Source organism: Parambassis ranga, chromosome 16, assembly GCF_900634625.1.
Source record: "Parambassis ranga chromosome 16, fParRan2.1, whole genome shotgun sequence".
In the NCBI taxonomy this organism is placed as follows: Eukaryota; Metazoa; Chordata; class Actinopteri; family Ambassidae; genus Parambassis; species Parambassis ranga.
This window is the reverse complement of record NC_041036.1, coordinates 2286348-2314275: the sequence shown is the minus strand read 5'-3', so window position 1 is coordinate 2314275 and position 27928 is coordinate 2286348. Positions and strand designations below refer to the sequence as shown.

General features: G+C 42.3%; 1 protein-coding gene, 1 long non-coding RNA gene and 1 other non-coding gene across 6 annotated transcripts in view; 1 reads left to right on the top strand and 2 right to left on the bottom strand.

The window, feature by feature from the left end:
* The window catches only part of tsnare1 (T-SNARE Domain Containing 1), a 115614-nt gene extending 113599 nt beyond the window's left edge, over positions 1-2015 (bottom strand). For 2 of the 3 annotated variants that reach the window (XM_028426093.1, XM_028426095.1), the window contains exon 1: positions 1907-2006. The gene's annotated coding sequence lies outside the window, so the exon portion shown is untranslated. Of the gene's footprint in view, positions 1-1906 lie in introns of all 3 variants that reach the window. The other variant, XM_028426094.1, reaches the window with a different exon arrangement.
* Positions 2016-9671: 7656 nt separating this feature from the next.
* trnal-aag (transfer RNA leucine (anticodon AAG)) lies at positions 9672-9753 on the bottom strand. The gene has a single exon. It is a non-coding gene; the product is annotated as a tRNA-Leu (tRNA).
* A 12618-nt stretch (positions 9754-22371) lies between these two features.
* Positions 22372-25629, top strand: LOC114448901 (uncharacterized). Of its 2 annotated transcripts, none has more exons than XR_003671927.1 (4): positions 22372-22645; positions 24213-24267; positions 24511-24586; positions 24959-25629. It is a non-coding gene; the product is annotated as an uncharacterized LOC114448901 (long non-coding RNA). The 2 variants fall into 2 exon arrangements; XR_003671926.1 differs by having other exon boundaries at positions 24504-24586.
* Positions 25630-27928: the final 2299 nt, after the last annotated feature.

Below are 27928 nucleotides of genomic sequence, written 5' to 3'. Positions count from 1 at the left end.
TCGTCAAAAGACAGGATGTCCCACAAGTGCAATAATCATATTTGTGGAATCTACACTACTTCAAAAACTTGCCAGGTTCATCTAATTTTGCATGATAAACTTTTTCTCAGTGAATTTCAGTTGGAACCGTCACAGAGGATGACAGGAGCAGCCAAGGCCACGGCGATGTGTCAGGATGTCTCAGGTTGAGCATGAACAGACGTTTCTCATCAGTGTTTCAGTATATACGCTGCACAGAGCTGATTGTTCACACTCCAGAAGTCATGCTAATGGTATGTTCGCTTCCGATAGCACGAGTGCGTCATGATGGGAGACGAGGAGGCAAGCGTGTTTCCACGTGTCAACAGTCAGCTGCCATTCGAGCGGTTTTAACATTAAAGAAAAACACCATGCAGTAAGTCAGACATCATGAGCGGCACACACACGCTACCTACTGTATGCACACCGTGCTCCCATGCTGCAGCAGCTGCTGGTTTAAGAGACAATCTCTAACAAACTGAAGGGTACAGACAGTGTTTGCCGTCATCTGACAAAGAGTCAGTCAACAGTTGGGTGCTTCAGCTGCATCATTTCAAGAAGATATTCATTGTTAAAGTGTGAATTTTCAAAAGACGAGAACAAAATTGTTAATTTTCGCTGTGTGCCATCTTAATTTACAAAGAGCCAGAGGCATACAAACTAATACTAACACATATGAGCAAAACTCCCAGGTGTTCCCTTTATTATGACACCAAAAGTATTCAAACACGCCTTGTGGTTGCTGAGATACACTCTGTTCATTTTGGGCATTTTTAAGCTGATGTCTTAAAAATAGGCTGTGGGGTTGAAAGGGTTAAATGAACTTTAGTAACTTGTATTTCATATTCAAGACTGATCAGGTGACGAACTCATCTGCATGCAGCCTTTAAATGATCAAATGTTGTCAACGCCAGTGTTTCAGTGTGGATATTGATTTATGAATATATGAGGCTTCTGGATTGGACAGCGACCACCAAAAAAAAAAAAACTAAACATAATGGCAGAGAGAGAGAGAGTGGAGTTTAAAAAAACAAAACTATATAGTTCCCATCTCTCTACTACTAATATTAACCAAACTTAAACTTAAAAATGAATTTTAAAGTGAGATAATTATGTCTTATTCACAGACACCACAGGCAAAACACCACATCCAGACCCGCCTAAGCTAAGCTAAACCTGCCAGTTGCTAACGCTAGCTTCATGCTTATGGTGCAGGCATGTCAATGTAATTAACTCTTGCCAAGAAGACAGATGACACATTCACTGCCAGTCACTACTGATGAAATGACTTTGGTTGTTATCAGGTTCAGATTTTTTTGGGGCTTGTTTTCACCACATGCAGAGCTGTAGGAACCCTCCCTCCCCGTCCCCACCTTGGCTACATGCTTTAATCCACTAAATACGTCCAGTGGGTTTTTTAAACCTAATTCACACACCTTCTGGTAAAGAAACCTACTGCCAATAGATGTATGTGTGTGTGTGAAAGGAGCAGATAGAGGGAGTAAAGCAGCAAACATGCAGCCATGCCTCCTGCCAGAGCTACAGCAGATAGCTCTGATATTAAAACAGGAAGTGCACACATCCTCTCTTTATCTGCGACAATATGGCGTTCATCCAAAGAAACACACACTCACGCAAACCTGCAGGGACAATGTGCTGACAGCAGATAGATGTACACAGTACAGACATCTGTGCCTCCTCCTTGTCTTCAGAAAGCTACGGAGAGGCATCACTGATAGCTTCCCATCCCCCTCATCCATGCTTCCTCCTCCCCCCTCTTTCTCCTCCTCCTGCTCCTCCTGTTTGTGTGGGTGTGTGTGAGGCTGCAGCATCCTTCACTAAAAGCTGAAAAACAGGGTTAAAAAAGGAGGAAATCCTCCAGTTTTACCTTTCAGTGTAGTTGGGAGTGATGTGGCCTGTGATTCAGCTGAGATGTTGCTGCTCCTCAGCCTCGGCTAACAACATCATATGACCACAAACCACCTGCTCCTGCTGCCTGGTCATATGACCAGATTAAGCCAGAGCAGAGATTTGTGGGATTTGTAGTTGAAGGGATAACCAGGGTGGAAATCCATGGGAGACGATGCACTGTGGTTTGACTACAACATTCAGGAAAAGAAGACTAAAATATAGCTGCATAATTATACTAAATATGTCAAAGAAAATATTGGTAACACAATCTTCAATATAATATAATATAATATAATATAATATAATATAATATAATATAATATAATATAATATAATATAATATAATATAATATAATATAATATAATATAATATAATATAATATAATATAATATAATATAATATAATATATTATACACTCTTATTAGAGATTAACCTCGCTTTATTAATTATTACTGATTGGCTGGCTTTTTAGTAGCAAACAGCACAAAAAGCCCAGTGCATTGTGGGTGTTGAAGTCTCACATTATTTAGGCATATGTTTTTTTATGTTTTGTTTTGTTTGTTTGTTTTTGCTGATCTGATCTATAATTACTATACAAAGATCAATGTTATAATATTAATTTAAATATTAAATTCCTTCTCACAGGGAACTCGTTAGGCTTTGTCATTTTGTCCTGACTATTTCTATAGACAGGTAGCCTCTCATAAATGATATTTATACTAGTGCTACATGTTTGCAGACAACAACAGCAGTAGTTTGGTGGTGCCACTCGGCCCAGAGCCAGTTTGGCTGAAGGCCTCACCACTGGGCTCAGACCCAGGCTGGAGCTTAAGACTGACAGTGAGCCCAGCTGGGCGGCCATCCTGAGCCAAGTCTGACTGTTCTCACACTCGATCTGTGCCACTCCCCCTCAGCTTCCTGGGGTTCTCCATTGTGGACTAATGCCTGGCTGACAGAGGACATGCAGAGAGTCTGAAAGGCTTTGACAGCTTCTGCTACAGTGAAGTCCGCACCTTCACTGATGCAGGTCTTAACCAGTACACAGTGTTTCTTTTTCAGGGATCTAATACACACAAAGCTTCCTCCTGATCATCACACAATCAAAGAAAATCATAGGAGTTGTTATTGATTATGCGATTTGCTATAGTCTTTTTGGTGTTGTGCATAGCAAACTGCATGTTTCCAATAATACCAATCCATTACCTCATACATTGACAAACTAACACAAAACCAATAAACTGTATGGACAGTGATCCGTTTCTTCATTCTCTGAATGCCTTGTTTATTTCAGTGATGTGAACAGCTGATGGACAAAGTGTCCACCTCTATCTGAGCAGACACCCACAACCTGTAAAACAACGTACCCGTTACTTCAGAGGAGACGGAAGGTTTGAACCGGTCCTGACATCCGTCCTGTGGAGGTCTCAGCACCGACACGTTAGGACAGCACTGCGTATTAGCTGAGATGAACTCCTCCCTCCATCATGCCTGCAGTTTGACTTTGAAAGGATCATCCCATGCAGAGAGAGTAGAAACCAGTGTGAAACCATAAATAGTTTGTTTTAAGTCTGTTCAGTTGTGTGTGTGTGTGTGTCATCAAACACTTTGTGACCGTTACCTCTTTGACACACTATGATTCAAACTGTGATGCGAACCGAACAGTGAATTCTTAGTTTGGCCGGTTGTAAAGATGTCAGATAATTAGAAATAAATATGAATAACACTTAAATATACAGTGTGACTTGTCTTTGTTCAGACCAGATCATTGCACTGTGGCTTTAAACGTCTCCTCAGCTCTGAGCGGCTCTCTGTCATGCAGCTGAACCCTGCTGGAGCTCTTTTAACCACAAACCAGGATCCCTCCAGGGGCGTCATGTCCACAGAGACATCTGCCTCTCTGACACCAAAGTGACCTTCACACCCTCTCGCTGTCTGATCCGTGCGGTGCATATGGCAAGAAAAACAGGGAGACCGCGGCCAGCTGTCCTGTCCAGAGTGAGACTGATCTATGTGGTAATCGAGCTGTTAATGACTTCCTTGGATGTTAGCCAGTCTGTGTTGTCCATGTCTGCGTTGATGGAGGATTCTCTTGTCTTTGCTCAGTATTCCTGCAGCCTGGGTGTGAAACAAGCCGCCCCACAACAATAATTACCATGATGAAGACTTCACTTGCCCCAAATGAGTCCAATAAATAACACACACACCAGCAAGGATGCATGTCATGTATGTAAACTGTCATCAGTGTGTGTGCAAGGTGAGTGCTGTGAAGAAACAACAGAGATCATAACTCAGACAGCATGTTGTGGAATCCTGTGGACATGTCCAGAAAGAGTAAAGGAAGACCAGCCCTCATATGTTTTTCTTTTGTACCTGACGATTTTTCAAACCCTCCCATTTTAAGTTATCTCAATAAAATAATTAAAACATTAAGCACAATTAAACTGGCATTTAGAGGCCGTTTAAACACATTCTTTGTGCAAAAATGACTCAAAAACAGCTGACGATCAGCAGTTGACGATTAAGCCATCGTTAGTGGCCACTGTCTGATAAAATGGTGCTGAAAAGCCGTGTCTATTCATAAACCATGTTTTTATACAGTTTATCGCCCACCTTTTGACCATTTTAAGGGGGAATGTGGAAGCACTGTAAATTCAGAAACTACTGCAAATTTAAGCCAAGACTACAGTCAGACTACAAAGGAACTGATTTAAGATGCAGTGTAGCAGGTGTGCATGTGAACCTGTTAGCATTTAGCTCTGCAATGAGCAGCAGAAGCAGTATGGCTTCTACTGCAGAACCAAGACATAAGGAGCTGCTTTCTCCAGGTCATTATTACACTGAAACAGTCACCAGTCATAATCATAGGGTATAAATTAGGGATGTCCCGATCTGGTTTTTTTGCCCTCGAGTCCAAATCATTTGATTTTGAGTATCTGCCAAATAATACTGGGTCCGGATCCGATACTTTTAGGGGTATTCTACAAAGGCAAATAGCAAGTCACTCGTTGCAGTCATTTGTGCAATCCTGCACCTTTGCGCCATATAAATGACACTGCCTGTTATTGCAAGCAAAACTTGTGTGTGTGTGTGTCTAGAGCGCTTCGCGCTGACTGTTCATCGCTGTCGCATCAACTGTGGATTTCCACATGTGCGCTGCTTCACCAAACTGCCCGCAACGCATTGCCGCCAACTTTAAATGCTTCAGCCTTCCCACGCTAGGACACTTCACACATGCAGCGTTTCATTAGGGTCTTGAACCCAGGACCTCTCACACCAAAGGCAACTGTCATACCCCTACACTACAAGACACAGACCCACCCTGCACCGAAGGCGTTAACTTTGACAGCCCTGATAAATATATATCTGAGTCCTGATCAGGAGGTAACGTCCGATTCCAATCTGTCTGAAATCTCTAAATTCACGCAATTGGGCCCGATTTCCAATCACATGATCGGATCAGGACATCCCTAATATAAATAATCATAAATGTAGCACCACAGTTTAGCTGTATTAGGTCTTTTATTTGTTAGGTTATAGGTGTGAGAGGACCCAGAAGCAGAACGCAGACAAGGAGCTAGGTTTCTTTTCATTTTCTCCATGGCGGTTCAAGTCTTTAGTCCATCAGGTTGAAAAGCGGAGTGAGGCGTGCCAGCAGCCGGCCACCAGGAGACCATGTCCAGCCACTTTGAAAGGAAAGAGCCTACCGAAGAACAAGTCACAAGCACCAAAACACAAAGAATCCATACACAACCGTCAGTATTTATTGACTCAACACAATTAATTTTGCTAAGTTTAAACTCAGGAAGGATTAATTACACACACACGCAAACATTAATTACTGTTATTTACACAACCTCAGCCCTCGAGTTAATAAGGCAGATAAACACTTCTAATACACTGTTTCTTCTGTTAATGCAGCGAGCTTCTACTGTGTAAACACTGAATGTAGATAGATAACAGATACTCAAAGGTCTCCCACAAACCCAAATGTTACTTGACATTGAAAACAACCCGAGGCCCTTCCGTAAAGACGACACTGATGCATTACTCACACAAACTGCACAAACGTTTATCGTCCCTCAGAGGAAAGTCTGCAGAACCATGGACAGAAGCAAGTGTCGAGGAGTGGCAGCACAGACGGGGACAGACGGGCAGTTAACAGGACAGATGCTCCAGACTCTGATGCAGATCAATACCGCACAGGAGGACGTCCTGAGCTCCGAGGTGGACTGAAGAAAGTCTCCCACACAGAAAACAACATTGACAAAATGACTCCATTACAGCTCAGAAAACAATTCAATTCACCTGATTAAACATCATGTATGTTCAGACTATATAATGGGCATGCTGTGAGCATTTTGCTAGCTGGAGGCTAATGCTATACTAATGGAAATAAAGGCTAAAACGTAAGGTTGGACACATCACTAGCATGAGTCATGTTGTTCACAAATAATGTCATAAACATGGCTAAAGGAAGTGGAATAAATAAGTAAAAGCAAAAGAAATGTAGGTGCCGAAACATCCTACTGACAGGATGCACCCTTAAAAAACATCAGTAGTGAACTGGGACACAAGTGTAAACAAATAGTGAAAAACAAACAGGAGGAATGCAAGGCTCCTCTTTAAAGAGACCATCCAGACAAGAGCTGAAGAAGCAAACATTCAAAAATGTGCAAAGAATTTTACTCTGAAGTCCACTCTGAGGACAATGCTACTCTGCACTTAGCCTGTAACCAAGGTGCTGCAGCATGGTAATGAACATCCTCAGTTTTTAGGTCATTTTGATTTGAATCTATTTTTTTCGTGTGTGTGTGTATGTGTGTCTGTGTGTGTCTGTGTGTGTGTGTGTGTGAGATGCTATGACCCCGGCCAGTGAGGGAGTAGAGACGTCTTGTAGTCCTGCTCCTCCCTCTGTAGCCAAATCCTGCTTTGTCTGTCTTTGGGAGCAGTGATGAGACAGGAAGAGAAACAGCATGAAACTGCCTCCTGACTGAATTATGCATGCCTCCATCTGCTGACAGAGGACAAGTCTGTCAGGCCTCCTCAGTGTCACCGCACACACACACACACAGAGCTCACTTCACTCACGCAGATCTATAGCTCATCGGCCCGCTGTGTCTATAACAAACACAATCCCTCAGGTTAACAGTGCCATTCACTCCACTCTGCTCTGCTGTTATTCATCCTGGTGGAATTGGCTGATTTAAGAGCAAACACGAGGCGTGCATCAGTATTCCCAGCAGGACTGCTATTCATGAATATCTAGCGTGGTATCTATCAGATTAAAGCTGACTCCGCCTGATATTACCTTCATTGTGTCGTTCTATAGAAAAACAGTCCTTGAACTCTCTTCAATACCATATCATAATTACAAAGAAACTTCAGTAGGAGTCAGATGAGTTTCACAGAGTAAAATCTGGCACCCTGCTGTGCAAAATGAGCATGTGTGTGTGTGTGTGTGTGTGTCACTTAAGTGTCGGAACTGTCTTATATCACTGATTCACACACAAGAAAAGAAAAGCCGACACACACATTTTGTGTCAGGATGGTGTGTGTGAATAGACTTTACTGTTTTTACTGTAGTTCCTATGAGACCTACTGTACATGGAGTCATAAAACAAACAACAATATACAAAATAACAATAATGTGCCCTTACATATATCATGTTTCTGCTTCCGGCCCATTGATCATTTGTAAGATGTTTTCTTTTTATCATGTAAATCCCCATCATATGCTCTAAGGCTGCAACAAGGAATCAATGGATGGAAGTATGGAACTGTTCACACCTTCAGGACATTTTCCCTTTGGAAAATACATTAATCAACTAATTGCTGACAATTAATCAATAATGTAAACAATCAGCAGGCCACACCAATAAACAGACTAAAAACAGATCAGTTACTTCCAGAGTTTTATTGAATTTTGTTGAAAATAAATAAATAAATCTTTAAAATTATGACACAAGTGTAGTTTTTTTAATTAATAATAGTAATTAGGGATGTCCCGATCAGGTTTTTCTGCCCTCAAGTCCGAGTCTGAGTCATTTGATTTTGAGTGTCTGCCGATACCGAGTCCCTATCCGATAATTTTTCGGTTCTCTACAAAGGGAAGTTGTGCTTATTTGTGCTATCTTGCTGTGCTGTCCTGCGCCTTCACTCTGTCACGGGGCATATAAATCTTGCTACAATGACTTCTGCCTGTTATTGTACTGCTTGACACTGACTGTTCATCTCAGCCGCATCGACTGCGCTGCTTCACCAAGCTGCCCGCAACGTGGCTCATCGAGGTCTCACCCCTACACTGAGAGCCAACCTACGCAGATATCTTCTATCCATTATGCTGGATTAACTTCGACAGCCCTAATATATCCTGTCCTTATCGGGACTGATCGAGTCTTAAACCACGGAATTGGGCCCGATTTCCAATCACATGATCAAATCCCTAATAACAATAATAAACTTGCATCTATTAATTGTAACTAGTGTATGTAAAAGTAGATAATATTTGAAAACACAGTGAAACAGAGCCAATCTCATGCCAGCAGTCTGCCTTTAACACGCTCCTCCTTATTCACAGTGTGTGACTCTCAACTGCTTCTCGTGTCTGCGGTATGAGACCTCACGCTCAGCCTGCTGCCGGCTTCTTTTGCTGCTGCAGAGAGGTGCAGGTGGGTGGAGTGAGATGGCCGTGTGGTGCTCGCCGTCTTCCCACCCAGATGGTAGAGCAAGTGGAGAAATCACTCATACAGTAATCGTCCTGGAGACACCTGAAGAACCAAAGCGAGGATAAACCCAGCGCTGAGTGAGTCACTCAGTCGGCCTAATGAGGAGCCTGAATTATCTTCTTCTGTCCGCATCCATCAGTGAACCGAGCAGCTCAGAATGTGAACATCAACAAAGAAAGAGACATTTCTCTCTGTATTTCTCTACACGTTTGCCAGAAGCAGCACTCTTGGCACAGACGGAGCTAACCTGAAGACCAAAGTTAACACAGCCATTGTGACTGCATGATCCTGTTCTCTGATAACACTGAACAGGCTTCCCAGGGGACTCACAGAGCGCTCTGAGGGGGCTCCAGGAGCTCTGCAGCTAAATGGAGTGTGCAGAGGTTTTGCGGTTGGATCATGGGTCCCCTAATAGCCGCATTTTGCTCCACGGCAAGAACAAAATGTGCATGAAGGCATATTCATACAATGTATTAGATGGGGAATTGTCTGAAAACCACATGGGTCTGTAACAGCCATGCTGGTCTGTTGTGTGAAGTGTTTTAGTACCACAATAATGGCTGCACTATTGTAAAATAGCTACTTTCAGCCTGCATACCAGCAGACACAAACAAGGTTGGTAAAGTTAGAAATTAAAAATGCATTATTTTTATTACATAGCACGAAAAAGACAACAGCTTCGCCCTGAAGACAGACGTCAAATGCTGGAAAAAATATCTTCTGCTAAATGCTAATGCATCATATTTCTGCACCAGTCAAGGCTTTGAACTTGATAATAATAATTGAAACCTTTATTAGTCCCACAATGGGGAAACTGCTTAAGGCAGCCCAGCAAAGAGCGCCATACACCAGTGAGTACACTGGAGGCTATGCAGGTAAAGTGTCTTGCCCAAGGATACACAACGGTGACTAGGGAGGAGTTGGGATCGAACCACCAACCTTCCGGTTATGGGACAACCCTGCTATATACCACTGCGCCACTGCTGCCCGTTTTTTTTTAATAATAAATAAGTATTTGGCAGCGGTGGGATTCAAACCCACACCCCCGAAGAGACTGGAGCCTTAATCCAGCGCCTTAGACCGCTCGGCCACGCTACCCATGCTACACATGTTGATCACTCTTTGGTGATGTCCAGGGTCTTTAGCTGGATGACATTATTCTTAGCTACCATGGCAACAAGACATGCTCTTAATAACATATTCACTATATAGGTTTGAACCCAGCTGGGTACCAGAAACCTAGACCAACATAAAATGTTACCTCGGAGTTTCATACTGTATCTTCTACAACACATTTCCATGGTGTGCACTGTGGGCCGGCCGGACTGCCTGTCATCCCTCGTTGTTTTTGAAGAAGCAGGTGAAGGTCAGGCAGAAGTTGCGGCTGCCTCCTGTCCTGCACGAACGGCTGGGGGATAACGAGGGGGAGACGACTCCATTACCAGCTGTCCCTCCTCCTCTCAAGGTCTCCTCTGGTCCGGGGCATGACAGCAAGGCAGCAGCAAATCGATACACAAAACACAGGAATCCTGGCAAGACAAATGGACTGCAAAGGGACGAGAAGTGGGAAATGGATTTTTTCAAGTCACCCTGCGAAGCATTTGCAAGTGGCATTCAAAACAGGAGGAAGTGCTCTGTGTGACGGTCGACTTACACTCAGACAACAATTTCTAGAGGTGAGAAAGTTTGTAAAAAGTCTGATGGGAGACACCCGACGCTTTTGCAATGATTAATTAGGTAAATATTGATATTTGTGCTCATCTTTTTTCACTTTCAGAATCTTCTCCACTAATTGATCTCAGAGGCTTCTTAATTGCATAACAGACACAAGGAATGCTGAGTAACCAGAGAGTGGGAGGAAAATATGTTAGCAAAGAGCAAAACACAGGCTGCCATGGGCTTCAGAAAAAATAAATAAAACAAAAACAAGAAAATTCTCTCTTTTCTGTTAAAGGGAGCGAATGTAGAACATTATCTTCCCTTAATAAAACACAGAGAGGATAAAATGTCTGTCTGTACAACTGTTTTGTTGACCCATCCATCCAACATGACCTCCTAGTTCTATAAACCTCTGCTGGTTCTTATTCTGATTTAGACCCTTCAGAGGTCACAGTGAGACTCCTTCCAAGTGAACAGTCCAGATATGTGTCCCAACTTTGTTGTTTTGTGCTGTATTTGTTTGGTGAGAGTTCAGGAAGGACCCAAACAAAGACACAAGGCAAAAGGTATCAAACTAACGTAGAGCTTTTAATGAGTAAACGCCAAAAGTCCAACCACAAAAAATCCAAAAGGTCCAAAGAGAAACACACTCCACAACTCAGGAAAACCAGGAAAGCAACATAGCACACACAGGTAGGGGAGACAGGACAGGACAGGACCCAGCACGGAGTGACAAGGACAAAGGGAGGGTCACAAGACTTAAATACACAAGGGGCAACAAGACGCAGGTGAACACAATCAGGGCGAGCCAGGCAATCACAAATGGAGGGAACACAGGAGGAAGTAAAACAGAAACAACCAACACAGGGCAAAGCAAACCAGGAAAAACACCATGACAGTAAAATAACCAAGAAACCCAAGGACTTAAATGAAAACAAAACCAACTGAACAAGGGATCATGACAAAGTGTGTGCTGTGTGTACACAAAGCAGCACCAAAGATACATACAGGCATCCTCGGATCCTCCTGCAGGACTGAAACAACCTTCCCTGACTTTGAGAAAAACCAAGCTGGCTTTTACTATTGGACCCAATAGGAAAGTGTTTTGTCATTTAAATCCAGCTCCAGGGCCCATTGCTGGGATGTGAAGTTTGCACTGCAGGGTATGGATGAGATCCTCTGTGGTCTTTATGTGATGCACAGTAGCCACAGGTACAGTGCTGTGTGTTACTTTGCCATTACAGCTTCCAAAAGTGACACAAAGTCAAAAAAGTGACACCTAGCAACTGATTTCTTGCAGTTTGAGTGCTTGTGAATTTTTAGACATTCACACAAAGTAAATACCACATTTGGTTGATAATTCATCATCTAAGGGGAGCGACAGAGCCTTGAATGTCAGCGTAGGAAGGAGTTGGAGATGTAGGTGGTGGTACTAAACCTGGGGTTTGTGTCACCAGACCTGGAAATATTGACCCTATTTCAGGTTTTCCTGATGGACCCTGGGCTGCTTTGCTCTCCCAAACGTTTATGAAATAAGACAGCATGAGGGTTGAGGGTATTGTCTGGAGGACCGTGGTTGTCCTGTTCTCATGTCCGATCTGCCTCCTGCCACAGAGATTAGAATGTGCCTGAACAGCACCCATGTAAAATGCAGCTTGCTTTTAGCTCACAGCTGTACTCATCCTCTCTGCATCTGTATGTATCTATAAATTCACATATACATGTGTCTCAGTGTTGCACATTATGAAATGAGGATCACATAATCTGTTTTGCCAGGTTGCCCATGCTCGGCTTCATTCTCCCTCTGCTCAGCTCATCCATTAAACTCTATAAGGGTTTCATGTATAATATTCTATCAGGTCCGACAACTCGTCACACACAGTTGTATCTCTGTCTGTATGTACCATGTTCATGTCCACACTAAAGCAATGGATGGAATGTAGGTTGGAGAGCTCGTTCTAGAAATTAAATACTTCTATTGACACACATCATCATGCAATGTACACTAGAAAGAATGAATATTTTTTTAATGTGAAATAGAGTTTCCATGAATGAGTGCCATGTCAGCTGTGGGCTGCAGATCCATGGTAGACAAACACAGCAGAGAAAGACACAAACAGGTCTGTGCTGCAAAAACATGGGGGTCTAATGTTGTTTTAACCAAAAGTAAATGGACACCATGTGGAGCAGTGTCTATTATTAGATCCAAAGGTGGGGGGTAATCAATTTGCAGCCTCCTATATCTGATTGTTTGCATTATTGATTTCCCCTGATCAATAAATGTTGATGAAAATGGTCCAACACCACCAATATTATATTTATTGACTCATTTATAAGCTTCAGAGCAGATAATGAGGAGCCCAAACCTGAGATGCAAATAGTCTGTGTCCATACTTTATTATATATATATATATATATATATATATATATATATATATATATATATATATATATATATATATATATATATATATACAGATTGTAGACTACCCACATCAACACAGTTCTTTTTTAAAATCAAAATAGTTTTCTGAGCCAAAAATAACCTCAAAGATCAAAGGCTGGCCTTCATGCTCCGGCCATTATTGAGCGATGAACGAGTACAAACACTGAAAACAGTATGAAAGAAGCAGAGAGGGGGGAAAACAACAACAACAAGCTACACAGCTGCAGAGAAGGAGAACGTCCAGGCACACCTCTGTCCATGAAGACAAGATGGAGGCAGAGACGGCAGCTGAAGCACCTTCTGTGGAGAGCCAGTCTGTTCCCAGAGCATTCCTGGTGGAAGAAGCAACAGTATTCAAGACAAGAGGCCACAGTCTGGGTTTAGGAGCCCTGATATACAGTAGATGATGGACTTTGTGGTAACAACACATATTAGCTGGGTGTCCACATACTTTTGTCCATAATGCACATTTTTAACACCTAAACTTAACCAAGTAGATTTAATGTCTGTGTGTGAGGATGTGTTGAAGCGTTCAGTAGCTCTGCATAAAGAAAATAAACAAAATACAGTGTGTGTGTGTGTGTGCACTGAACAAATCCTCGTGCCCTCACAGAGAGACTTTGTAACTCAGAAGTTTCTTCTCAGACTGAGGTAGAACAGCAGGCAACACGACGCCCGCGTTTAAGTTTTTTTATTATTAGCTGGCCGTTCATGCGTGAAATGCTCATAAAGTTTTCATTTTTCTACATTAACAAAAGTGGAAAAGAAGGATTTTGTTAATAATTGATGAAGGCACAAGTTTCCAGTTTAAAGCAATTGAAGGCACAATAAAACACAGACAGAAGCACTTCTCCCTCCATCCTCCCTACATCTGCTGCACAGACATGTTGTGTGTGTGTGTCACCCTGTGCCCTCGTTTAATAACGCTGTTCTCCACACACCTCACAGTCTCTGCACATTAAAAACCTTTGCATTTTTAAAAAATTTCTCTCCGGTCCATTTTCTCTCTTGTGTCAGTATTATTTAGGAAAATTACAAAGTTATGGCAGATTGTCTCTGACATCATCTGCAGGATTTAGGAGATGTTTTGTCACCAAACTTTCGGTGCCGGCGCAGAGAGAAGCAGTGGAAGCTCACAGTGTGCGTCAGCGGTCACGCCCTCAAATTTTAAGCCTCAGTTCAAACATTATTTTGTTTTATTTTTACTAAACTTACAGCAGAAATAAACCATCATATAAGCCTAAAGAGGGACAATTTACAATAGAGCCAGCCACCTAGAGGCCACAGGAGGAACTGCAATGTTTGAAGCACTGGCTTCATTTCATTGCTGTGAAGGTGGACTTCTGAATGCCTATACAAACGTACATAAACATGACTCCATGTCATCTGTTGTCAACAAAAGAAAGACTAATTAATTAAGAGATTAAAGGTGGTGGTGGGGCTGCAGCACCCCCTACCAGTAAGGATCTGTAATTGCAAGGGGGAAAAATGTATATATGCATAATTATGTATATATCATTCATTATCCAAGCAGTGTGTTAAATGCTTGTACAGTTATTCAGTTCAGAATATGCAGGCATGTGATGTGACGAAGCTTTTAACACGTTGGTGTTTTTCTTCCTATATCTGCACCCTTTAACCGACTCCCAGCATCCCTGTGAGCCTGGTTTTGTAGTTTCATGGCATCATATTTTTAGGTAGTATTATGAATTAAAATTAAATAAACAATCAGATCACCTTCTATTTTTTAAGTCCAAAGAACTTAAATGATCGCCCTCATTCTCTGAGAGGCGGTGGATAATGTTAGATAGACCGCATCCCTGCAGCCACCTGGACTCATTTCTAAACAGCAGCAGATGACACAGCAGAGAGAATGTCTCACCTCAGAATAACTGTCAGTGGCTCACACAGCGAGACTCTAACGGTACCTGACAAGATATTAGCAGGTGAGACAGGTGGTGGAGGAGGTGGTGCAGATGAAAGGCTTTGCTGAGAGATTTCAGCACAAAGAAGAGAAAGAATGAAAGAATCATGTCGTATCAATGAGTGTATTAGAAGTCGTGTGGGGTTGTAATAAAGCATCCACCCCAACCATGCTTTCTGAAACATATACAGTACAAGCTTCATTAAAGTTTAATGGAGGGATGCATGCTGCAATGTGTTCACGCCTAATGATGCTGAAACCACTCAAACAGGATTTAAACAGGATGTGGGCGAGGTTTATCACCCACCCCCCCTCCATTATTCTGCTGGATGCATCTCATTCAGATGATTTACTTGTAGTTTAGCATAGAAAGCTAACATGTAAACACCATGACAAAGGCTGCATACATATGAGTGAACCTGAGGGTGCAGTCAGATGACAGACAGCAGTCACAGACGGTCATATTTTCCTGCTTAGAGTCCAGTTTAGGCATGAAAACAGCCTGGTTAGGGTCATAAATGTAGCTCTTAGCGTAAGTTCAATCAGGAAGACTCTGTTTCCCATCATTCACCATTTATCCCTAGCCGCTTCCTAATCTTTCTCCCTCTATCCCTCACTCCTCTGCTCCCCCTCTCCTCCGCTCTCTTAGTCAGGTGCTTAATAGAAAGCACCTCCCTCACCAATCAGCGGTCACTTTCCATCCCTCTCCTGACCAATCACAGCTTAGCATGAAATTTAAAAGTCTCCATCTCTTCTCCAGCTGTCTTCTGATCGAACCCGGCAACCCTCCTCCACCCCAAGCACCACCAGATCCACGCCAGTTCAGGCCTCCTATAAATTACAACAGTGATAAAAAATGACGTAGAAATTGAATTGCATGAATAAAAACTACAACAAAAATACAAAACCTCCTCATTATGAGACACACAAAACATAAACACGCCCTCACAATCAGAGGCTGTAATTGTGAGTCTCTAATTGAGATTGTGTGATCAATCCCGCAGATTAAACATCACGTTACACTCTCAGCTGAGGAGGAGTGATTACAGACATCATGTCATGATTCTCAGGAGACCACAGAAGCATAATTGTTACTGGAGCTAATCAATAATGAAAAACACAAACACAAAAAGATCATTTTTCTCTCGTCTTGTGTTCTCTCCTCATTTTTTCTGCCTTCAGTATTATCTCTTTCACCCTCTTATGCTCCTTTTATTTAATTTCCGGTCTCCTTTTCTTATCTTTGTGTTTTTTTCTTATTATTCTTCTTGAATTTCTTCACTTTTCTCGCCGTTTGATTCCATTTCTGTCTGATATTCAGTTATTTTCTCTCCACATTTTCCTTCTTCATGTTCCTCGTCTTCTCGTTTATTTAATTTCTTTTTCTTTTCTTTCTCTCTGGAATAGGATCGACTTGTCAACTCCTCAATTTCATGCACATTATTCGCCTCCTACAGCACTTCTACATGGGTCTGTACATACAGTAGTTATCTGTGCAGTGTGTGTGTGTGTGTTGGAGGCCAGTATCGAGCGCCACCTCAGCTCCTCCATGGCCTTGATGAAATATAAAGCAGGAGTGTTTTCCCCGAATCAGCATGCTGGTAATTGCATACGACAGAAATGGATTTCCTGTCACTCCTGGGCTTTATGAAGAGGGCTGAGCCACTTTTTCCCCTCACAACATGTGTTTTGATTTCCAGCATTGTGAAAGGTGATAAATTGGCAGACACTTTTATCAGCCGTCAACTCAGACGTGACAGAATTGATCGCAGCTCCAGAATAAGACACGATGGCAGACTCCGCTGCCTCCCTCCAGTGGGCGCCCGTTTAGCTGTTTTGGTCCGCTGTATTAAACCCAGACATATGAATCAACCAGAGCAATCTTTCTGCCATAATTTATTCCCATTTAACTAATCAAAGTGGAATAAATTGCTGATTTTCATGAGTGCTCGACTTGGCATTAGAATCTGATGAGAAAAGCATTTATAGAAACACATTAAAAAAGTTTCTGGAAAGAAAAACAAGCCCAGAGTGCTGCCCCCGGATCAATACGGTTCTACTAGGACGATTTTTCATTTTCTAAGTCATGAAACAACATTTCATAATCAAGCACATGTTTGTGTAAAGACAGCAAAGGGGCAAACCAAGCGGAAAGTCAGTGGCCTGATGAGAAAACGTGCGAGCGATCTCTCTTTTTGCATGTACAGTGTTCTTCCAGCCGGCTAATTTCTGGCCCGTTCACACACTCAGCCTTGCATGACCGGTCCTTTCGGAGGGTCAGCCGCTGAACCGTGACTTATTGGTGCTTCCAGAGCAGCTGGGCTGCCTTGGATTGGTTTGTCAGGGTGGAGGAAGCCATCAGGATCTCTGATGAGCTGGACCTGCTACTTATCTGCAACTGATATCATTTTAGAGCATATGTGCAGCCATGATGATCAGAGAGGATTTAAACAGTCTCATCAGCATCTAAAAAAAGTGGAAGCTCTGGCCAAGCAACTAAAAATATTGACACCACACTGAAGAACTAATTAACATGAGTTGAATTGGGCCACACCTTCATGAGAATGGAAAGAATCGGACTGTCAGGTGTGGTTGGAGGAGGACTCAGACCCCGTTTACACATAGCAGGGTATTTTGAAAAACGATTTCCTTCCCTCTGTTTTCCAAAATAACATGGTGCACACATCATCGTTTTCAAAAAAGTTTCCATTTTTAACCCACATAAACACGCTCCCAAGAGCCGTCATGACTACGCCAGGCTGTGGGTGGCAGTGTAGGAAGAAGGAGAAAGCCGTGCAAGCCAATCAGAAGCCCCATCGACGCAGTTGGCTCTTTGTGTCAGAGGTTGTTCCAAAATTGCTGAACCTGGAGACCTGACATGTCTCTGCTCCTCCACACAGTAAGAGGAGCTGTAATTAAAATGCAAACATGTAAAAAGTGCTGACACCAGCAGAAATGCAAACGCTACCTGGATTGCTTCCATTACTAGACTACAGCTGCTCTGGCAGCCGTACTACACAGAAAAGGTCGCACCAACTGACGAACAGACTGCCGCAAACTCTGTTTTTGTCAGTTCACATTGAAACGCGCATACGGCTTTTCCAAAATCTCTGCTTTGAAACAAGAAACAAACCAAATGAACTTACAAAATATGAAAACAACCCACAAACCACAATCAAAAGATAACAAGGCGATCCGGCACAGACAGAGGGGGACACAGGTGGAACACATTAGGGCGGGGAAAACAATCACAAAGGCGGGAACACGAGGGAAGTAAAACACATGGACACACACAAGGAAGACAGGACTTTCAAAATAAAACAGGAAACCGGATAGAAGCAAAGCAACATCACACAGCCAGAAACAGGACAACACAGACAAAACCAGGAAAATAACCAAAACCACAAATAACCCAACAAACCACATCATGACACGGACATAGAATCATGCTCAGAATCCTTCAGCGTGTACCAATGACACAAACATATTCTAATGAGTCAATAAAGCCCCACTCAAAGCACTTGCTGTGATGTTTTATCTCAAGTGAGGCGGCTCCTTAATCTGTTCACACAGTCTGAGCATAAACACCCTTTGACCCTGGTTTAACCATATAGTGCTGCAGGACCAGACTCGGCTGAATGGATGATGTGATGTCTCCATAATAAGTGCTTTTAAGTTGGCTGCAACATTACATCTACATAAAAGAGGAGGTTTTAAAGCGCAGCGGCTTTCTGCTGCCAGCCTCATTAAGAGGGGAACATCAAACACTCTGCTGGGAGATAATCCCAGCCACTTCTCAGCACTCAGGCTTTCAGCAATAATCAAAGAATACAGGTAGATGCAGAATAAGTTAATCCTGCAGATTAGTGGGAGTGCATAAAAATGAAGGAAAAGGACGGAAGGAAGAGAAGGAGGAAGAAAAACACTTCAGAGCCGCCTCCTGTCGGGTACAGATGTCCACAGCCATACTGCAGAGATCCATACATCAATACGCCACCATTAGGACCTATTGATTACATCATGTTTTATGCAGTTGCAATGATTTCACACAAACACACACGCTGTGTGCATGAGCAGCCGCCTGAGGACAGACACACCGGTGACCCCCAGGAGCCCCGGGAGCCCCGGGAGGCAGGCTGCCTTCATCAGCACAGCAGTGAGGAAGATGATAATGACACCGCTGACATCACACACAGCACATTTATTCAAAATATGAAGATTAGAATAATTTATGCAGATTGGAGACAACAAATTGACAGGTGCTAATACTGTCACATCACAGTGAGTCTATTACATGCTATGGCTGCATTAAAGAAAACAGGTATTATTATTATTATTATTATTATAGTAAAAATGTAAAATAAATCCCGTCGTCAGCTGATTTAATGCATCACACATGCATTGATTTTTCTGCAGCTTAATGGCCCTTATCTGCTTCAAGTTAAAAGCCTTTTAATGCCTGTTTAATTAGCATTACATTTGAAGCAAGGCTGCTTCCGTTCATTTTAGTGATGCATCAACCATAACAGCAATGTGACCATATCACTTAATTGATTTATATCCATAAAAGCATCAATACAAGAAGTAGTTTATGTGTTTACTGTTGTGTTTTTTTTACCATTCTCCTCATTCTAATCCCGACCTGTGCTGCACTGCTTTGTATGTAGAGTTAGGTCTGTTTGCTCTCACACCATTCATCTCCTCACAGAGTCGTCAGAGGAGGAGGAGGCTGAGCCGCCATCAGAGTTTTCAGAGGTGCACCCTGTGCGACACCCACTCGAGATGAAGATTACATTTTCTAGCCCCTTGTGGATTTTGATCCATAACCTGACCTCCTCCTCCTCCTCCTCCGCTACTGATGGAAAACTGTAACACCCACACCATGTGTACCCCGTCACAGCAATCACTGAAAACTGATGCATTGTCATTCAGGCATCAGTCACAGTCTGAACTGAAGGCCACAGAATGCAGAGCGATGAAGAGCCTCACATGCCTTGTACCTCTTCCATGTCTCATGCATGGTTCCTGCTGTGAGAGAGGCCGTTCGGTTGCATATGTGTATATTATGTTTGCACTGCCAATTTAACCCAGTTTGCTTCCAGACAATGTCGCAACAATGAAATGATGTTATACAGCACAGGAGTGACATGGAGTGACCTATGTAGATAGTTACAGTTTAAACATATGATAACACACCAAGGGCAGCAGTGGCTCAGTGGTAGAGCAGGGTTGTCCAATAACCAGAAGGTTGGTGGTTCGATCCCTAGTCATTGTTGTGTGTCCTTGGGCAAGGCACATTACCCGCTTTGCCTCCAGTGCGCTCACTGGTGTGTGGCGCTCTTTGCTGGGCAGCCTTAAGCAATTTCCCTGATGGGATTATTAAAGTATTTCAAAATTCAAATTCAAAAAAAAAAAAAATCCCAGTGCAGGTATCAGATATGTGCATATTGATTTGCAGAATTTGCTAGTGTTGCTAATAGATCACAGCATGAAGCAGAATGCACCCATTTAGTTCATACCATAGATCTAGACTGTATTATTCACTGTCAGGTTTAAAAGTAGTTGATGCCTGAATTAACACTAAATGGACAAACTGTTTAGGTTTATCTGGACCCAGACACAGTCTGGGATAAACGGACTGGGATAAGGTTACAGGTTTCCTTAATTAACCAAAGGCTGGACAGTAGACAGTAGACAATCCAGCGTCAAACCAGAGCCATGACAAGGCATATAAGCAGGGGAGATGAATGAATGAAGCCCAGGTGTGCCAGCAGACAGCCACCAGGAAGCCACGCCCAGAACAGAACCTCCCACCAGGAGCACAAACAGTCACAAGCATGAGTCCATAAATACAACACACAGCAGTCCATATACACAGTAGCTGAATTTCCAGCTAACAGCACAGCAACCTGTTAGCACTGCAGTTTTGCACAGAAGTAAAACAACAGTATGAAATCCAGCCAAGTAGGCTACATGTCTGTGATGTGTAAACATCTGGAGCTGCTGGAGAACTACAGTGACACTCGGTGTCTCATGCAGTAATAAACTTTATATATACAAGAACTAATGAGACTCAGGTGAAACCAAAGCAGTCAGGACAGGCAGTCACAGTGGAGGCAAAAACAACAGGAAGTAAAACAAACACACCAAGACTACCAAAATAAAACAGGAAAAGTGACAGACAGAAAACTTAAACACACAAAAAGGCGCAAAATAAAGCAGACACCATGAAATGTGACACAAGAAAAGACCATTTCAAAATAAAAGCCCACCTGAAACTACTCTTCTTGCACCTGTGCAGTGCATTTCCTCACAAAGAGACCGACTGGACCGAACCACTAGAGTGGTTCAGCTGCAAGCACTGAGCTTGAAGATTATCAAGATGGGTTTGTGTGTGATGGCCTGAGTGTGTAAAGCCTGTTGCAGAAAGTAAAAAAAAAAAGTTTGTTAACGCAACACCTGGATTAAGAGATTAAAGGTTTGGAGGTAAACAAGTGTATTTACCCAACTATCAGGCTGTGTGCTGAGCCATGCAACATCTGGAATCCAGTGCTTTCCTCACACTGTAGCTGTAGGGGATGGAGCACATATGCTGTCTGGGTGTGTGTGTGTGTATCAAAGCTAATGTGTATCAGTGTGTGTTCCAGTGAATGTGGGTCATTTTTTCCAGCGTGTTGTCCCTTCAGGCATCTTGAGCTGAACACATGAAGCATATATTTGTTTTCCAGGGCCGTGACCTACGCTGGAGGGTCGATTCAAGTGCGGCCCACGTTGGAGTCTGTTCCTCAGATTTACAGGGAGGAAAAATATCAAACGGGGCACAGCCAGCAGTCAGCTGACAGACACACTCAGCATATGTCAAGAAAGGATGGGGGGGGGGAGAGTAAACAGCCTTGACTCTGCAGTTAATTCTGACCTCTGAGCGCTGTCTATCCACGCTAGATATAGGAAAATGAGCTTTCCACAGCTTGCCTAATACTCACTTTATTTGCCTTCAGCTGCCTTCTGCTGAAATTGAGCTCTGAAAGGCACCAGGGTGTGCTTCAGAATCTGAAATCCTGCGTCTCTTTAGCTCTGGCTTTTGAAGCCGAAGGGATATCCAGAGTTGACCAGTATCTTTGAAGATTAATGCCAGTACAAATATTTTGACTTTTTCATACCAATGTTCTCATAATAAACCCCTGATGTTTGGAAAGGAGACTAAGGAACCCCAGAGGCCAACAACCCAGCTTCACTGTAAACACTTTGCTAATGAAAATAAGTAAGAGTTATTATCTCAATGGTGGAGAAGCAGCATCTCAGGGTCTTGATCATGTGTGATACATGAAGGGATGGGGGGCCTGGTGCAGCCCTTGCTGTGATTTGGGGGCTGTAAAGGGCCATAGTTCTGCAGAGGGAGCTGAGGCAGGAGGCAAGTCTTTTAATTTAGGTTTATCATGAGCAGGCCTAGAGATCAAGACGTTTAGAAATCTAGGGGTGGTAGGTGAAGCATGGAGCAACTGTGGATCCCCCTGGAGCAGCAGGAGGAAGCTGATGGAGACAGGACATAGCTGGGATCTCTGTTTGCCCTGTTGCTACCACAGACATGATGGAGTTCAGAGAAAAGATGCACTGTAAAAACGATAACTAGCGGTTGTTGATCTTAATACAATTTAAAAATTGATGTGACTCAAAAGTGAACCTTTGCTGTATGCAACGATGAAAAACATGTTGTCTCAACATGTCTGTCTCTAACTGCCTCTACACTCATATTTTCTCGTCAGCTCAACAAAGACATGAGAGTTGGCATTTGAGCACCTTGCTAATGCAACTCTCTCACTTCACATACGTCATCTGCGCATGCGCATTACACCCAGCCTTTCAGTCTGAGCGGGAGAGAAGCCCTGTTCAGCCATTTTGTCTTCAGCAGTGACTGGATTGCCTGCCTTTGAACAGTTTTTCTGCATTTTTCTGCATAAAACGTAAGTGTATGTTTTTGTGACTACCTTAACAATGAAATAATGTTTCACGATGTTGTCCATCCTAGCTTAGTATTTCAGATTAATGAATGCGTTGATTAGTTTAAGGAGGCCATAGTTCGTGACTATGGGGGTGGGGTGGTTTGTGGGAGGTTGTGTGTCTTTAATGTGGACAGAGAGAAACATTTAAGGGAAGAGTGGCACAAATGTGTGCCAAAATACGCGTTCTTTTTCGGTCAGTTACAGCAAGAATTACGTATTTTCGCGGCATGGCATTATAAGGCGCAGTCTCAATTATGGGGTCTATTTCTGTATTTGACACATACATAAGGCACACTGTACTATAAGGCGCATGTTAGCTAAAACATACCAGTACGTAAATAAAAAGGGAACGGGAGAAAAACAGTGAGTTAAGTCTAACTTATTTATTATGAAGAAATTACTTTTTATATAATACAGATGCAGCTGATTGGTTTGTTACTCCCACGTTATTCTGCATAACAATTTGAAATGTGTATGTACAATTTTCATGCTCGCCTGTGGCGCTCCGATCAGACCCTTGCGTCTGAGCTTTAAGACAGAGAGTTACGTTGCGCTGTAGAAGTGAAAACCCAGGAAACCTTTCCGCATCCGCTCACATCTCTATCAGTAGTGATTCAGTAAAAACCGGCTGGATATCAGTGAGGAGAACCGGTGCAGCCTCTCTCCGTCGACGGTGGCAGTGACAGAGAAACAGCGTGTGTGTTTCTATGGGCAGAACAGTGGCTGCTGCTGAATACCTGTTGTGATTCGAACTTTATGTTCACACTTTATTAATAAATAAAGACCGTCTTCGGATATATGTTGTCCCGCATTTTAATCAGATGCACCACAGTGATTCCTATTTCATCCACCAGTAGCTGACTTTACTCTTATTACAACAATGTACAACAAACAGGAAACAACTGCGCGAGTTCAAACCTGCCAGCTTCCCTCTCATCACTGTCACAGTCTCTGTCGTTGCCGGCTGGCTGTTCAGAAATTATTATTGTTATTGCTCAGAAATTATGACGGCAAAAGAAGCTCGGAAACGGCCGCACTCGCAGTAAAGCAGCGAGGGTGATGCGTGAACACATCCGTCTCTTTACATAAATCTCCCTGAGTCATTTCCCCTCGTCCTCGCCCTCGTTGTCGATTGCTGAAAGGCATAGCAAGGAAAAATGTTCAAAAGTAAATAAAGTGTTCAAAAGATTAAATGTGTTGTATTGACTTAGACTGAGCTATAAAATGTAGTTATTTTACACTGTGTTCCTGGATAAAACCCAGAAAATGTCTGTAAAACATTTTAGGTCATTTTAGGTAGAATTATTCTAATGTTTGAACTGAAAGTAGGATGTATGTTATGCTTTTTATTCATAATGTTATTTAGTCTGATAGAAAACCTTATACATTAAAAAAACAGACGAGGCAAAAAAAAAGCATGTATGGTTTTGTTAATGCTTCAAGATATATCATACTGGCAAAATTGTTGTTTTGCAAATGAAAAGGTCTGCAACGAAACTGATTGTGTTATATGTCTCTTGTGTTTCAGGAGTTGATTGTATGCAGTGCAAGTTTTGTAAGTTCACAAGCTCAAGTTCAAAAGCGTAAGTACAAGGCCTTTAGTACAAGTACAAGGTTTACATTTGCAAATTAGTCTTTATCTATGCTAATTTTCTTAGATTTTTGATCTAGAAATCCAGAATCTAAACAATTTTACCAGTGAATGAATGAAATGTATTTATCCCATGTCTAAGTTCTAAAGCATGATCTGACCTGAAGTGATTTTAGTTAAATTAAAGATGGCACTGTATTAATGGATTGATTGTGTTTTTCTGTTGAGACATCAGACATTCTGGCTCATAGAAAAACAGCAGCTCTGAGAGGACTCCCCATCTTTGTCCGAGATGACACCTGGAATGTTCAGTAAGTATTCTTAACAGTCAAAACATGACTCATACAAATGAAGTTAAAATTAAAAATTCACTGTGTGATTTCATAGCCAATGCATTTCAGCCAGTGCAGAATTCAATTTTTTACTCTATCCAAAGAGCAACAGAAACAATGAAATGTTACCAATTTTAATATAACCTTGTATACAATGTATTACCTACTATAAGTCTCTACTCACATAAAAAAGACATGTTCCTACTAGAGTAACGTTGCATAATTTGGGGTGAAATGGTTGTGTTTACTCCAAAGTGTTTCTTAATGTAGCCTCATTGTGTAGTTGTGGAATTATTCTGTCTCCTAGTTGTCATTAACTCTAAATCATGTTTCCGTTCTGTGTTTCCTCAGACTACTCATCCAGAGGAACAGGTGGTTCGTGATGTGACTGTTGCCATCCTCACTGTTTTTGAAGATGACGATGCACTGAATGGAGTTGATGTGGCTGTTGTGTTGGAAGGGGCCATCATCCTACAAGACTTGCCGGACATCTGCACTGCCTTTGCATATCTTTTTGGCCTGTTGTACACTATGAACATTGATTATCCGAAGGAGATGTCCTATACATTTGAGGCAGTCCAGTTCATCTTTTTTGAACTTGGTTCTCGATGCTCACAGCGCATAAGGTCGCTGAAAACAAAGCTATTGCTGTAAATAGAAAGAGCAAAATGTTGGAGGTGTCTGTTGTCAGTTCACAAAATGTGTCAAATGGTTATATTCTGTTGTGGCCTAACCAAATATTATTGTCACTGTGTAGTTTGTATGTGCTTGCAGTTTACTGAAGCAGGCCAGTCATCTTAACCACTGAAGTTTTATAGGTATTTCTGATCAAAGAAGTGGTGCTGTAATTTTAGTTTTTTTCCCCCCAGACTCTTTTATGTGGCAATGACTTTAACAACTTGTAGTTAAGAGTGAACAACAGTTGCGGAGGCCTGGTGAGTTGTATGACGGCACATATTTAAAGGCCAGACACATGTTGAATGCCTTGTCATTTTGCCAATAAAAGTATAGGCAAAGTTTAAGCTGTGCTGTTGTCATATTTTACAGCATATTATTGACACAATAACATATATATGTGAAAACATGTCATGTTATTGCTCCAAGAATATCATTGTTGGTCTCACAAAAATATTTTAGTTGTTATAAAAGCAGAGTTTTGTCATGTTGAAGGAAGAATTGTTTGTTTATACCACAATATTATTTATCTGTGTTAAATGTGAAAATACAAGGTATTTAAATAAGAAAGTAATTGTTGCTCCAACCCAAATATCCTTTTTAGATAAACTAAGAACTCCAAGTTGGCAGAACTCATATTGTAACTAGAAAATTTTAGTTAAGTTGACAACTTAAAAAATTGTTGACAAAACTCAAAAATCTATCGCAGCATGTTGCCTTGAAAATTTGAGTTTTCTCAGCCTTTTTATTTTTACAGTGTGGTGACTAGATTCATCGACACAACATGATTTTTCTTTTTGTATCTCCAGTGCAATTTACAGAAAAAAACATCAATAAAGCCAGGTCAGCAATGGTGCGACTACCAGCCACAGAGCTGCAATTTTAACACTACACAACATGAAGTCCACCTGATTCCACCAGGTGGTTGAAATTCCTCAAAACACAGAGCCACATTAATGATGTAGCCATCTCTACACTCCCGCTGGTCCTGGGGGGTCAGATCACAGACTCCTGGCCTCCTCCTCCTCACAGACTGCTCCCAACCACCTCGGCCAGCACAGTGGATTAGAAACCTGGTCCCTGATTAAGCAGAGATCATGCTGCTCATCCAGCAGAAACTCACACAGGTTGTTTGTTGGAGGATTGAGATACAGTTTGTATGTTGGCAGCATGAACAGCACATGCTGTGTATGGCTCATATTAAACCATTTCTGTGCTTTTTGTTTGTTGTGTATGCTGCAGTGCAGAGAAGTAACACAGAAGAATGTGCACACGGGACCACCCGCACATATAATCCAGGGTGTGGTGAGGAGCAGGCACCTTGAAATGAGAGTGAATTCCCTTCCATCCCAGGAGACCTTCAAATCACCTTGGAAAATGATCATCTATTTACAAGTGGTTCTGCAGTTTCCAGGCTAGAAGCAGGCAGTGATGAAAAAAAGTGTTGAGGTAATAATCAAAAGAGGCAAAGCTCTCAAGGACATAAACAGCCCAGCTAATATGACCCAGCATGCACCAGGATGGATAGCGTTTTAAGATTGATAAGAAACTGGTATCAGAGTCCTATTTGGCCGTCCCATCAGTGGCTGATTGAAGTAATAAAGGGCCCCAGACAAAGAGTTGCTTCCACAGTCTGTGACTGTCTGTCTTCATCACAGAGAGCCACTAAATATGGATGACCTGCCTGTGATGTCATCTATCGCCACCTTGGCCACACCTGAGTTCCAGAAGTTTGTGTCCCTGTCAGGCCATAGTTCTGTCACTATACTTTCAATGTCAAGCAGTCAAACCTTCTATTTATCCATTCTCCAAACCACTTAACCCATCGGGGTCAGGGTAGCAGGTGGGGAAATAGAAACCTTTGTGCTTCCAGCAGCTTCCTCCAGCTCCTCACTGGGTACTCTCATCTACTCCCAGGCAAGCCAGGAGATGTAATCCCTCTAATGGGTCTGTGTTGTGGTTGCTGTCCAGAAGGCGGTGCCTGGTATACCTCTCTAAGGGATGAAGCCAGGGGGGATCCTAACCAAAACCACCTCAACTGGCTCATCTTAAAGTGGAGGAGCGTGGACTCAAGCACCTCCTGGACTTTCCACTTGACTCCTACAATAAACTTCCATCAAGTTCTCCATTGTCACCGTTATACTGTGTGAGGCGTGCAACAAATAGCCTGTGCATCTCTGTGTAACCCACTGATGTCCACACATATTTCACTTATGAAACTTTTCATAAAACATCTAAAATATCTGCTCATGAAGCAACTTTGGCTTTTAACATTTAAGCTTTTTGGTCCATTTCAATCCATCAGCACTGCAGGAATGTAAGTGAAAAGGAACGTATGACAGCAGGTGATTGAAACAAGCAGCTTCTGACCAATTTTCCAGCCATTTTTCTTCTTCCTTGAACTTAAAATGACATCATGGAAAATATCTGGAGCTTTCATCTAGCTTGATGCTATCATGTTGATGGAATTATTAACCTTCACAGTCACCTGTGAGTCTGTACACTGTAGAAATGACAGCGCCCAAAGGCGGCACTTCTTTGCAGTTGTGTCTTTGTATAGGTCTGCCCTCATTCAATGCATGAGTGCAGTCACACACACACACACACGCATGCACACTGGTAAAATCACATTATTCACTGTATGCT